Here is a 13,925-nt window from a genome sequence, read left to right as displayed (position 1 = left end):
CTCTGCTACGTTTTGTTTTGTTTTTTGTTTTTGTTTTTGTTTAAAGCTGTTCTTCATTATCCCATGTACCCGCTTCTCTGCATGCTCGACTTGACTGTATGCGCCTTGTTTCAATCAGCCTGGAGGGAAGAAAAGTGTAAAAACAAAGGTGAGACAGACACGCCGCCTTGCCGACTTCGAGTTGACTTAATCCCAGTCAAAGGCAGTTCCATTGACACGTTGTTTTGGTTCGACCCGTAGACATTTGCCACTTTCTCTAAGAGCTTGTTGGGGTGGGGGGTGGGGGGTGTCGGTAATTCGTGGTACAGCATATTCTTTGGTTAGCCTATGAACTCTGGCTAACCCCCATAAACACCGACTACCGCTGTATGTGTGTAAGCCTCGGTCAATGGACGGCCCCTCCTCAGGCATGCGGTGTGGCCCCCCACACGTCCAGTGCTGGGGTCTCCAAACGTTGACCACAGAAACCACCGCTTATTTTAAGTTGACCTTTTCTGGTATTGTTTCTTAACTGGATTTTAAAGAAGAAAAAAAAAAAGACAATTTTGTGTGTCTAAGGTCAATATTCATTTTGTTTGAGCTTTGACGTCTTTATATGAGCACTATAACGTGCAGCATGGCTGTATCTAAGTAACTATACCTAAGTATGTTAATATGATTAAAAAAAGAGCTCGTAAGACCTTCATGATCTAAACTTTCTTGTTTGTCAACATTGAAGTGTGAGAAAAAAAAATTGTAAAAAAAATCAAATTATGATGTGACATTTGACTCAGTACAGGGTACACATGTTAACAGTGGAGGATAAATTGTTCGTAGACGTCCCCCAAACTAAGGTCGTTCTCTCATATTGACGTTCACGGTCCAACATAATGAAGAATATGAGAGAGCATGTGTGATACAGGAGGGAAAGTCACCACTGAAATGCAATTTGCTGACCCGGCTAACTTATAACACTGACCGTTTTATACACTCCCAGCACTGATAAAGACCAGGTACACAGAAGATACCCCTTTAAGGCTGGGGTTAATGCCTTGCTCAGAGACACTGGGTGCATGCATGGGCTAATCATGTCAGTCATCCTGTCCTTACGGGTGCCCAGAGGCAACACCCTGACATGTTGCTACTGTCAGCTGGGAGATGGACCGCATGGTATTATTGCTTGACATCCTCAGCCTAAATAATGAATCTTTGTCTATCACGCCTGGCGTTATTAACTGCCCCTGACTTCATGTGATGAGCTTGGGTCTCACCTAACTCCTTAAACAGTTGAAAACATTCATCCATGACGTGAGACTCAGATGATGGGACGTTTTCTTTTTTTGTATAAAAAGATGCTTTGACCAATAAAATACAATTTAAATTCAATCTTCATTTGTCTTAACCGAGCCACACATTTTGTAAAAGCAACTATAATTAGGATGTCTGCTTTGCAGGAACTGGGATTTGCTTCCCGGGAGGAAGACCTAAAGTGACATCCTCTCCAAAATATCAGGGCATCCAGGGGCACTTTATTTTACATGCCTGCTACGATGCCTCGCCCCCAACATGTGCGTAAATCAGGTACGTTGTCGATGCAAGACAGGTAGTGTGGCATTTATCAGGGAGTTTGGTTTTTTGTTCAGGGTTGGTGGTTATGCTGTAAGTCCACCAGAAGGACTTTAGGAGATTTAGAAAGAGAACAATCACACTGAACATAAGCTGATTCTCTGCCAAAGCGAAGATTTGACAGACACACAACTAAAATATACTTGGCATATATGGCTGGTAGCTGGTGTTACTTTTAAAACCCTGCCTCAACTAAACTTCTGGCTGCTGTTCTTGTAGGTTCATTCACGCTGGGATGTGAATCTCAGGCCCGCACGTCCATGGGAGGTCCCACACATGAGCATACCACACTGCCATCTTTACGTTCCTCAGACAGACAGCGTAGTGCAGATCCGTGACAGGACAGGGCAGCTGTGCACTCCACTGCATTCCTCTGGCCTGCTCCGTGAGCGCAGACCACAAACCCCCTCACCCCACCACCCTCAAACCCCAATACACCGCCGGGGCTCACCTTACAAGGACCATGCACTTCGGACCCCCACACCAACACACTCAACACAGCGCCATCATCACCGCCGCCGCCACCACCACCAACCACCCTGTACACTGACAGACCCCACACCTCAGCCGCCATCTATCCACCATGCCCACAGCCTGCATCAAGAAATCATCACCCCTGTCAGGTTATGTTGATCCGGTTATACTAAGTGCTCCTGTCAGGGTCAGCTGGCTCAGGCTAAGCTGCATGATCGCAGCTACAGTTCGGACATTCACTAGAGGCAAATGAGAGGTTAGAGAGAAGCTAGAGAAGAAAGCTGAATCTGGTATACTTTGCAAATCCATGCAGCATTTGTGATTTTGTCTGTATCTGAGTTGTCCCATGTCTAAACATTTCATGGATGTGACTTAATGTCATGGATGAGTGGCTTTGTAGTTGCTGGCTAGTGGCAAAGAGGATATGCATCCTTTCTCATTCTGTCAAAATTTGACTGAATGCTGGGACATTAATAAATCCAGCCAAAATTATCCAGCTGTTTTTGCGCTATGGGCTGAAGCTATCAGATGAAGAGGCACTTAAAATTGAGAGGTTTGAAGTAGCGAGGAGATTGTGGGAGAGAGAAACGCTTGGTAAGAGAATACATGAAATATTTTGGAGGGTTATTTTGAAAAGTGCAACAGTACGTAATTGAGTTGTTCAGCTCAAATGATATACTGATGTGGGACTTTCATCTCTGTAATCTTTCCAGGGTTGTGATGCATTTATAGTCACATGTTTTAGAGGTTGCAGTGTAACACAGACATCCATAGCGGGAATGAACTCTGGACTGCTCTATCTGTGCCTTTAAAGAAAGTTCAAATGCCATGCCTCTCTCAGAGTCCTCAAGCGTTCGGTGTTCTCTGCCCTTCTGCTCCCAGCTCCCCTTGCTTCAATCAGGGCACAAGAGTTTGCTAAGAAAAGCCAGGCATGTGTTTGTCACTTGATTCGTTGTATTGCAGTAAGTTCACGATGAGTTCAAGACAGCTTCGATTAGAGAGCAGCAGGCAAAATCAGAGTTAACGGCAGTGGAACGCCAGAATGCACCTTTTCATGTTATCGTTACTGAGCGTGCTCTCATGTGTTGATGCCATGCAGGCTTAATAACATTATTCACAGTCACACAGTGTGTTTTTCTTTCAGTGAAGACTAGAGCTCTTATTTTTTTCTCCACAGCATCACTACTCAATGATCAAGTGACTGCTGGATCTAATACTTAATTATCGGCTCATGAATCCCTACGGATGAGATCTCAGGTGCAGCCAGTGCAGCTGAAGAAGGATTCTGTGGGTCTCTACAGTACGTCTCCTTTCCAGACAAAGCACTGTCTGTTCACTCAATAATTCAGTGGCCCTGATCCAGCGCTTCATGTTCAGTGCTTTTAGACACTTCGCATGGTTTTTGCTGCACAGTCGGCCCTCTTTCTTCCCATTTTGACACTCATTACATTGCTATTTACTCCACAATTAAAGATGTGTGATGCAATGGGAAGGATGCTCATGTAAAAAGTGCAAAGTTATGATGCATTGAATTCCAAAAGTTGGGGAAACGGAAGGTGAATTAGCCCTAAGATATAAGGGTGTCATTTGCCTTTCTGCAGAATAAAAAAAAAAAAAAAGCCTGACATTTTTACCAAAAAAAAACCCCTCCCCGTTTTGTATCTAGCTACAGTCAACGGAACGGCTAAGCAACAATGTTTTGTAGGTATATATTAGTTTAAAAATGTCAAAACAACCAATCTGCTATGCTGCTATTTGTCCATTCATATTGTCTCACTTGGCAACCTATCCTGATGTTCGCTTTTTCTCCTGCTGTCTACCTCTGACTCAAACACGTCCGCCAAGGGACAGGTGTATTTTAGTCCCAGGCAAGACAAATACACTGTTACTGCCTTGGAGGGAGAGAGAGAAAGAGAGGGAGAGAGAAGGAAAAGTCAATGACAAGTTCAGGCAATGACATTTTCAGTGTTTTCTATCACACCTTCAATTTCTCATTTCCTCTTGTAAACAGTTGTGGGTGGCACAGGGAGGGCAGGGGTCGCCATGGTCTCATCCTGCTGGCAGAGCTGAATGGGTGACTGGTCAGTGACTGGGGATTGAGGGCAATGGCCAATCAGCATCAAGGCCTTGTTCAGACTGCCAGTCCAAATCCTTTTTTTTCTTTTTTCTTTTTTTTGGCATATCAAGATTGATTTTAGAAAGTCTGGGCATGAAATGTGATTTTTTTTTTTCAGATCAGATCTAAACCAAATTTGGGGGTGCCCCAGAAAGTTGAATCAGTTCATCTGGAGTGGACACAACGTTTATTGGGAGAAACGTTTCATCACTCATCCAAGTGACTTCCTCAGACTCAACTGACTGCAGGTATCCCCACCCTTATAAACAGCACAGTTGCATAATGACCGAACCAACGATCAGTTTCATATGCTAATTGCTGTGGCCATTAATTAGTGTTACAATGGCCATGTGTACTATTCACAGAGGATTGGGAAATAGTTGCAATTACAGCATTGTACTCTTACCCCCCCCCCTCCCCGGATTCAGGGATTGTAGATGGCCTCTTTGACTCCCCGTTCAAACCAGCGTTCCTTCCTATCAAGGATGTGTACATCCTCATCCTTGAAAGAGTGGCCACTGGCCTGTAGATGGGTGTAGACTGCAGAGTCCTGGTCTGATACGTTAGCTCTTCTGTGTTGTGCTATTCTCTTCACCAGCGTCTGTTTGGTTTCCCTGATGTACAAGTCACGGCAATCCTCCCGGCACTTAACAGCATACACTATATTGCTCCGTTTGTGCTGGGGGACCCGGTCCTTGAGGTGGACCAACTTCTGGTGCAGTGTGTTTTGGGGTTTGAAAGTAACTGATACGTGGTGTTTGGAAAATACGCGTCTCAGCTTTTGTGACACTCCCGCCACACAAAGAATCTCCACTGGTTTACACTTAGACAGCTGTTGTCGATCGGCTGGTGCACTGTTTGGGCGTCTTCTTGGCTTTGACAAACGCCCAGTTAGGATAACCACACGTAACCAGGGCCTGTTTAATGTGGGATTTCTCCCTTTCCGCGGCTGCTGTGTCAGTGGGGATGTTGTCAGCTCGGTGGTGCAACGTCCTGATGACTCCTCGTAGATTAGAGTGCATCTGTCACCATTTTACAATGCTGTGATTGCAACTATTTCCCAGTCCTCTGTGAATAGTACACATGGCCATACACTCTAATGAGTGGTAACAGACATTTGCATAAGAAACCGATCGTTGGTTTCGGTTGTTATGCACCTGTGTTGCTTATAAGGGTGGGGATACCTGCAGTCACCTGAGACTGACTAAGTCACTTGGATGAGTGATGAAACGTTTCTCCCAATAAACGTTGTGTCCAGATGAACTGATTCAACTTCCTGGGATTTTCTTACCTTGATTATTGAGCATGCATCAAGACTAATTTGGGGGTGGTTTCAAATGCGATTCCAATCGGATTTCTAATGATGCGTCTCAGTCCGGACGCTCTGGCAACCCAAATCGGATTTCAAACTGACTTTTGCAGCACTCACAGCATGACACATAATGATGAAGTCAAATCCAGAGTGCCCGCCATGACTGCATCACAGAATGTATACCAGCCTCCTCCATCGCTGGGTTTGTTTGGTGTGATGGAGGAGTTCTGCACCGTGACTTGACAGTGCGATTGTTTGGAGGGTGAGATGATGGATCTCCATTTCTCGTGCTTCCGCATTGGTAAACCATGTCCCCAGTGTATGTAGTTACTCACGCCTACGGTGTTACCACAGCAGGTTGGTGATGTCTGGACACACAAACCCGATCTGATCACTAGTGTAACGAGCATGAATGAGTAGACTCGCTAGCCCTTGGCTAATGGGTGGAACCCTTTAGTCGACTAGTTAACGTAGTCGCCGTGGTTTGGGAGACCCGGGTTCGTGCCCCGGCTGTGGCAGTTCCTGGGTTGCCCCCTGAATTTGCTACATTGGTGTCAGAAGTGGGATGGTGAGACTGTGAGGCCATCGGAAACGTGTGCGCCCAGAGGCGTGAGGGAGTTGATATGCTGAGGCGCGGGGACACGCTCCCCGAAGGAGGGGGGTAGTGTAACAACCATGAATGAGTAGACTCGCTAGTCCTTGGCTAACGGGTCGGATCCTTTAGTCGACTGGTTAATATAGTCGCCCGTGGCGCTGGAGACCCAGGTTCGCATCCCGGCTGCCCCCTGAATTCGCTACACTTGCAAGTAACAGTGCGGACAGTCTGTCTTAAAGATCTGAGTTGAGAAACAAGAAATTTTGTTCTCAGATCGAGCGTGTGCATGGAGGGCCGTGTGTATGCAGGTTTTCATTCTAACCAACATCACACCAGCTGATTTCAGTGGTTAACACACATTCACCCAGACAGAGGACCTGTTAGTGAAAACAGCTGGTGTAGTAATGGGTTGGAATGAAGACCTGCATGCACACGACCCTCCAAGGCACATGAGTATCACCATTATATGTATTGCCCCAAGCATTTGGGACACATACCAGCCGGTGGGTCATGTTGAAAATATCATATGGTTAGCTGGTCGATATTTTGGGTCTCAATTGTTTTCCCTGAACTCTTTCTGGGTCATCTTCAACATCATGTCTTTTGCAATCCAAGCCATTTTCTCCACCATAATCTGAAGGCCCATTCCAAGACTCCTCCGACCCACCTGTGGGCCCCGATCCAGTCTTTTAGGATCACACGCCTTGAAGGTGTAGCATTACTTTTGAAGGAAATCAGATCTGAATGTGGTATCAAAATAATTCTGCCCTCCTCCCATCCCTCCACCCCTGCTCCATAACAGACTGAGAGTGAATGCTAGGGGGGGTGATTGTACAATCACTGTAATCTGTAAACTACAATTGATTGAATGATTGGCAGCTGGAGACATGTGCATTGAATGACCTAAGACACAGATTTAATGCACAAACATGATGATGGACACACCGCTGCGGCTGTGTGAAGCCATAGCGAGTGTCGCACGGATAAAGAGCAAGGGGCAAAAACTGGCATGTATGTATGTGTGTGTGTGTGTGTGTGTGTGTGTGTGTGTGTGTTTATTCTTTGTGTTAGTGTGCACATATATATGTGTATGTTGAAACCTCATGTCCAGTAGCTCCCATTTGTTCCAGTTGCTCCTGGGTGAGGGCTGGCATTTGTGTGTGATGTGTGTAATGCAAGCAGGCGTACTTGTGAATGGCAATAGACGGGGGGGGGGGTTTGCTGCTGCTGGTCAAACACAACAAGTGAAGGGGGAGGCGGGAGGGAACACACTGGTGCTGAGATGAAAAGTGGGGGTGGGCGGATGCGGGACGGTGGATAAGGGTCAAGATTCACATCACACAAGCTGAGCTGGACCTGGTGGCTCGGAGCGGCGTTTGAACTGACAACAGCTTGCCAACCAGGGGTCTTGCCTGACCCCACAACCACCGCCAAAGCCCCCTCGATTCATCTGGCCCGACCAGTCCACTGCTATCTATATCAATCATTAGAAATAAATTATTTTTAGTGGGATGTGGCCTCCTCACCCCTCCTTGCTGACCCTCCTGCCCCCTGTGGGCCCCTGTGCCTCTGAGCCTCTTACTAATGAGTGTCAATCTGGAGGGCTGTGGCACTTCTACAGCAGACACCTCCCCTGACAAACGCAGGGCTCCAGTCAACACGCATCATGTAAAAGCACACCAGCCAAAGTGACAACCATGCCCTGCCCGCCAAACGCACCTCCCCTCCCTCCTTCCCTTCCCAGCTTTCAAAAGTTTCCTCATAATGTGCTCTTTTTTTTTTCTTCTTTTTTGCTCACGCTTTCAAAGATTTTGCATTGTTTCCAAAGCGATCCCAGCAAATTTGAGGATGGTTTGCTTAGGTGTCGACACAATCGATGCATCAGCTTGGAGGCCTCCAGCATGGTAATTCATCTTTTGCTGCACCAAATGATTTGTATTGATAAGCTCAATCAGTGTACAGGGTCACGGCCTGGTCACTATACCCATAATTCCCTAATTGCATGCCTCCGGTTAATGTCACTGATATTCGAAATGCCACAGTCCATTTTTTTTAGAGTTGTTTGTGAGATCTGAAGCCAGACATCCCTTTCTTTTTCGCGACAACAACAGGCATGGCAGTTTGTGTGCATGACTGTCTCTTTGTTGGCGTCCCATTTGTCTTTGTGGCTATGAGTGTACCAATTCTGTGAAGGCTGTGAGGTTCTCGTGTGTGTGTATGTGTGTGTGTGTATGTATCCTATGTGTTCCTGTGATTCTCGGGACGATGGCGTTTTCTAGTAACCAGGCGGACGTCAGAGATCTATTCTGGCTGCCCGGTACGACAGCCGGCCAGCAACAGCAGCAGGGGGAAGGAATGCCGTCTGTCCGGAGGCCCGGGCCCAATGACTGCTGATCCTGATGGAGGAAGTGGAGATGGGGACTCTCTTGTTTCATGGGTTGTGGAAGAGAGGGGAGGGAGGAGCGGCAGGGCAAGAGGGGTAGAGCTCATGCCTCCTTGGATAGACGAGCAGGAAAAGTTCACAGAAACAGAGACAGACAGAGAGAGAGAGAGTGAGCGAGAGAGAGAGGAAGAGGGGTTGGGTGAAGGTATTTGGGTTTGGTGCCAGTCGAGCCAGCACTCCGGCATGCTGCATTCCGGGAGATCAACACCACGGTGTTTCCTTTCACCCCCCCCCACCCCCCCTTGCCCCCCACTGGCAAATAGACACACATTCGGGGTCCGGGGGGGGGTCGATTTAGTGTAAAATCGCGATATTGAGCCGCAACGAATTAAACATCGCAGCATTTCCCCATGAATCGCCATCCCGCTGAAACACAAAGAACAGATGCTGTCAGGAGGTTTCATCTCCACATCTCTGGCTGCTTGAATCGGCCTTGGTTGGGTGTTCACTCGGGGGCGTGTAATCATGTTTTAACTTTTTGTAACACTACTGCGGGCTACTTAAAAAAAACATCTTATCACCAATCCGCAATATTTATAATAGCGTGACATTTGAAATATTGCAATATGTATCAAATCTGTACCAAAATATTGTTGCGGTATCGAATCGAGAGGAACCTGCCGATTCTCAGTCCTAGTGCACACACACACACACACACACACACACACACACACACACACACACACCCCTACTGATCTCAAGTCTACGCCAACCCCTCTTCTTCAAACAATCTTACCTTCGTGATTTCCCAAAAACCTATGGACAAAAGGGCAATGTATTTGACCACTTGCATGAAGAAGTGGTGACTACAGACCTCCTCAGATCCCCCTTCACCCCCCAGCACAGACATGTCCCAGCTATCCCAGTACGGCGATGGAGAAAAACCAGTGCCCCGGCAGAGAAGTTCAAATGATAGTTTGATATTCAGATGCTAAAAAAGGACCATTATTTTAGCTGAGATGGTTGGCGCTCTATGCATCATGGGAAGATTTGGTCATTTTGCTCATGCATATGCATGATGCTAGAGTCGAAGTAGCTCATGCCATATTTCACATCTTGTATTATTTTCTAACAGCCATGGATTTGGGTTTCTGTTGGATCTCTGCGCGACAATACCGGCAACACGTTCTTATTGGAGTCCTGTAGCGGCACGTTTTTTCCCCTTTACTCCTGTTCGGCCTTGGGCTGAAAATGATCCACACATTTAGAAAGCAGCTTAATTACTTTGAGTAGTCACAGTTAAAGGCATTTAACAGCAGTAGAAAGTGTTCTGCCTCGTCACTTGTTTACCAATTTACCAGATATTTTGGGTTCAGGACTTTTTTGTCATGTGGAAGAGTGCTGGCTAATGCCTCGGATGGGGAAATCGGTTGTGACATTTGGACGTGACATTTTAAATGACAGGGAACATCATGCTCCATATAGCTAGCGTTACATCGGGGGCGGTGTCCAAAATGATTGCAGAAGTGCCCTTGTGCAAGGCATCGAGTCCCATAACGTTACGACCCGCGTTTTGGCTGCTCTCCTGAAATACGGAAACTTCATTACTTTTTGGAAATTTACGAATGAGATGTGAGAAGCAACTGCGGTTGCAGTTTCTTGTTGGCATGCTATTTTGAAGCCTCGTACAGAGAACTGAGAGAGTGACTGACCTTTAAGGAAACACTCGCAGCAGATCTAGAGTTTTCCGTTGTTTTCAGACCAGTGCAGGTACGATGCAAACAGGATGCAAAAGTGCTATCACACTTTTCCACGTTTCTTTTCCAGTTTTGCACCACCGTATGATGCACGTGTACTCGTGCCGGGTGTTATAGTCACAGTTACTTACCGTTTTAGGATTGGGTCATGGTGATGTATTCCACTGCCCTTCTCAATGACCAGTATGGAGGGTGAAATATATTTTCAGCTTCCACTGAGGTATGTGTGTTTGTTTTTGTTTTTTTTTCCATTTGAAGTGTTTAAGGACAGTTTTCTGGAGTGGTTTTATCCACTGCGGTCTTTTCAAAACTACTGCGAGTTGAATTTGCATACATTAAGTAAATAAAAATCTTCTCTTCTAGCAGTATCGGTGAATTCCCGTTAAGCTGTACATTAAACAGTCATAACGGTGTGGTGTGTGTATTTGTATAAATTTTAGTGTGTGCATGTGTGTGTGCGTGTTTTTTATAAATCTGTGTGTGCATGTTTTGTTCTTTTTTTTTGTTGCATTAGTCTTTGTGTGTTGGAGTGTGTGCGGGTGTGTTCATGCACATGTATTTGTGGCATGGTGGCCCATCTGTCAGCTCAGGTTAACCTGACACTGAATGGCCACGCCTCAGGGGGGGTACGGGCCTGCAGGGCGAGCTCGCTCTCATCAGCAGCATTAGGCCCCCGTGCGTGATGGCTCCTGACCTGCGGCAGAGCTTCGGCCACCATCGCGGGCCGGTGTGGGCAGCCATGGTGCCGATTCCTGGGCTCACTTCCTGCCAGGAGCAGCCCTCACTCTCCTGCTGTCAACCAGTAATAGCGAGGGCAAAGATGACACTTTGGGTAATTTGTGCCGGGCCTCATCAAAGACACCCTGTTAAAATGCCCCATCTCACCTGAGTCACCATCCATGGAGGAGATGGATGAGAAAGGGGGGGGCAGGAGGGCAGGGGGGGGAGAGAAAGTACTTGGAACAAAACTTTCTTCACTTTAAAGAGTCATAATAAGCCTTTCTCCTTTTTTTTTTGGCCTCAAAATTATTATATTTGTGCATGTAATTTGGACGTATCTGGGTAAGGGACAAACAAATTCGGACGTCAAAATGAACACCGACGTGATGTTGCAAGTTGTGTGGGCAACACAGAGGAGGATGTGGTTGAGGAGGATTATGTGTGTATTGGTAATTTGTGTACAGAGACATGCGGTCCCCCATTGTGTGCACTTGTGTCACGGTCAACAAGAGCAGTGGGTGCACCTGAGGAAGAACAGTGGGGTGGGGGGTTCGGGGGCAGTTCTGCCACCAGGAAGTGACCCCCGCCATAGGAACAACAATGAAAAAGCCAGGGTTTTGGAGCCTTGAAAATATGAAGTGACAATGGGTGCCCTTTGTGTGGGAATTGACGTGGTACAAGGCTGACACCGTGTACCCTCTAGGGGTTAACCTTCCAGTCAGGATCAAATACTAAAAGTAGGTCAGGGGAAGAGAGAGAGAGGAGAGAGAGAGAGAGAGAGAGAGAGAGAGAGAGAGAGAGAGAGAGAGAGAGAGAGAGAGAGAGAGAGAGAGAGAGGAGAGAGAGAGAGAGAGAGAGAGAGAGAGAGAGAGAGAGAGAGAGGAGAGAGGAGAGAGAGAGAGAGAGAGAGAGAGAGAGAGAGAGAGAGAGAGAGAGAGAGAGAGAGAGAGAGAGATTGAAGTAATAACAACAACAAATACTTTCTGCTAACCTGAGATTTGAGTGCAAAGATTTTGTCACTATATTGACTTGATATAAGTGTCATTATAAGGGTTAAACTCCGCAGACAGACATATATCATATGGAATGACAGATGCACAAATATGTTCCCCTCTCTGGTAGGCAGTGTTTTTCCTCATCTTCCCTGCAAAAGAGGGCACTAGCGGCACACCAGCTAGCAAAGACCATCTGGGCCTGACAACCTGACACATGGACTCTTAGGACCATTTCACAATTTAGGCATTTAGCTGCATTTTCCCAGAGCAATTCCCTGCAAATGGTTGGATTTGTGGACATTTGTCGTATTCCCACCAGTGCAAGTGGCTATAACAAATTTTTGAGTCCAACAAGAGAGCGGAGATGAAGGGGAATATTTTTTTTCTTTTTTTTTTGGACTACAAGGAGATGTGACTCCTCTGTCTGCATCCCTGAAACAACAACTTCCTGGTGGTGCCCAGCGTGTAGCTGCCCACAATGGTGAATTTAATGAAAATGAACACGGGGTGGTAGGTGGGTGGTTGCAGGGAGGTAAAGCATTATTATCTCCCAAGATTTACCGTAGAACAACATTTTGCTAACAAGGTGGAATCCCCATTTCTCTCACAGACCCCCTCAAATTACCCTCTGCCCGCCGGCCTTTCTGCCATGACTTGCTTCAAAAGGATTTCATCCGGAGACGCGGGGTCTCCTTCTCGGAGATGAATAACAGCGGCAACAACAATAAGGGAGTAGGTCTTCCCCTCCAGAGGACCGTGGATCTGGCTGGTCCAAGCGTGCTGGTGACTGACCCCCCCTTTGGCCCTTGTTTGTTGCGCGCTGACCCTCCTATTTAATTAATTAAAATTAGCATCCGTCCCTTGGCATTGACTTGTTACGTCGGATAGAATCAGCTTCGTATCAGCGGACCCGGGGGGTAGCTGGCCTTAACAAGGCCCAAGATCCTAATTAGACGGTGAAGTGGGGGGGGGCATGAGGGAAGGAGGGGGCTGGAGGAGGAGGAAAAGAGAGGTCTGGACATGTGGGCAGAGAGAGGGTCCTGCTGGGCTGAGTGGGCCCCTGAGGGGACTGGGTATTTATACACCCGGCACCTACACAGGATGGAGGGGAGACGTTGCCCCAAGTCTCATTCACTCTCTCTCTCTCTGTGTGTCTCTGTGTCTCTGTCTTCCTTCTCTGTTTCACATTTGCCATCTATGAAATCCATTGTCACACAAGAACAGGAAAGCCAGATAAGCCACGTTGTCAGGACTGGATGAGGATGTACGATTAAGCACCAGCTCGCCTCACACAGCACCTTCATGTCACAGTACGAATATGACAACAATAACAACAACCACAATAATCTCAGTATAGAACAATCTTAAGTGCATGCCACATGGTCGCAACTGTCGCTAGTTCGATTCCTGCAGACGACCCATGTTGCATGTTATACTCCTCGCTCTCTTTCTCTGGCCTGCATTTCACTGTCGCTATCAAATAAAGGTAAAAAAATAAATCTTACAAAAAAAACTGTCTTGGATCCACCTCTAACATGTAACCTGAGGTTATGAACGTGTTGTTTTGCAAGGTTATGAACTTGGATTTTTCAGTTGCTAAACACAAAATATTTACATAGCTATTCATAGAGGAACCGAATGGAATGGCCACATATCACACACAGACAGGGTATACAGACGCGCAGGAAGACGTTTAAGTAGGGGGGCTGCCAACTAAAACGATAAGTATTGTGGCGAGCCGGTGTGGAAAAATGAGACGAGGGGTAGAGGTGTCTTTTTGGTCAACTCCCGTGACCCCACACACCGCACGACCCCGGGAGTGCGTTTATGCACACCGGCCAGAACTGACAACAACGAAACGAGCCCCCCCCCCCCCATGTCCCAAGTCCCAAGTCCCAGTCTCAGTCACGGTCCTACAGTCAGTTAGTAAACGGTCTCCTACTTAGTCTGAGTCGAACCCCCAAAACA

The sequence above is a fragment of the Lampris incognitus genome, chromosome 17 (genome assembly GCF_029633865.1).
Source record: "Lampris incognitus isolate fLamInc1 chromosome 17, fLamInc1.hap2, whole genome shotgun sequence".
Taxonomy (NCBI): domain Eukaryota; kingdom Metazoa; phylum Chordata; class Actinopteri; order Lampriformes; family Lampridae; genus Lampris; species Lampris incognitus.
This window is presented reverse-complemented; position numbering follows the sequence as displayed.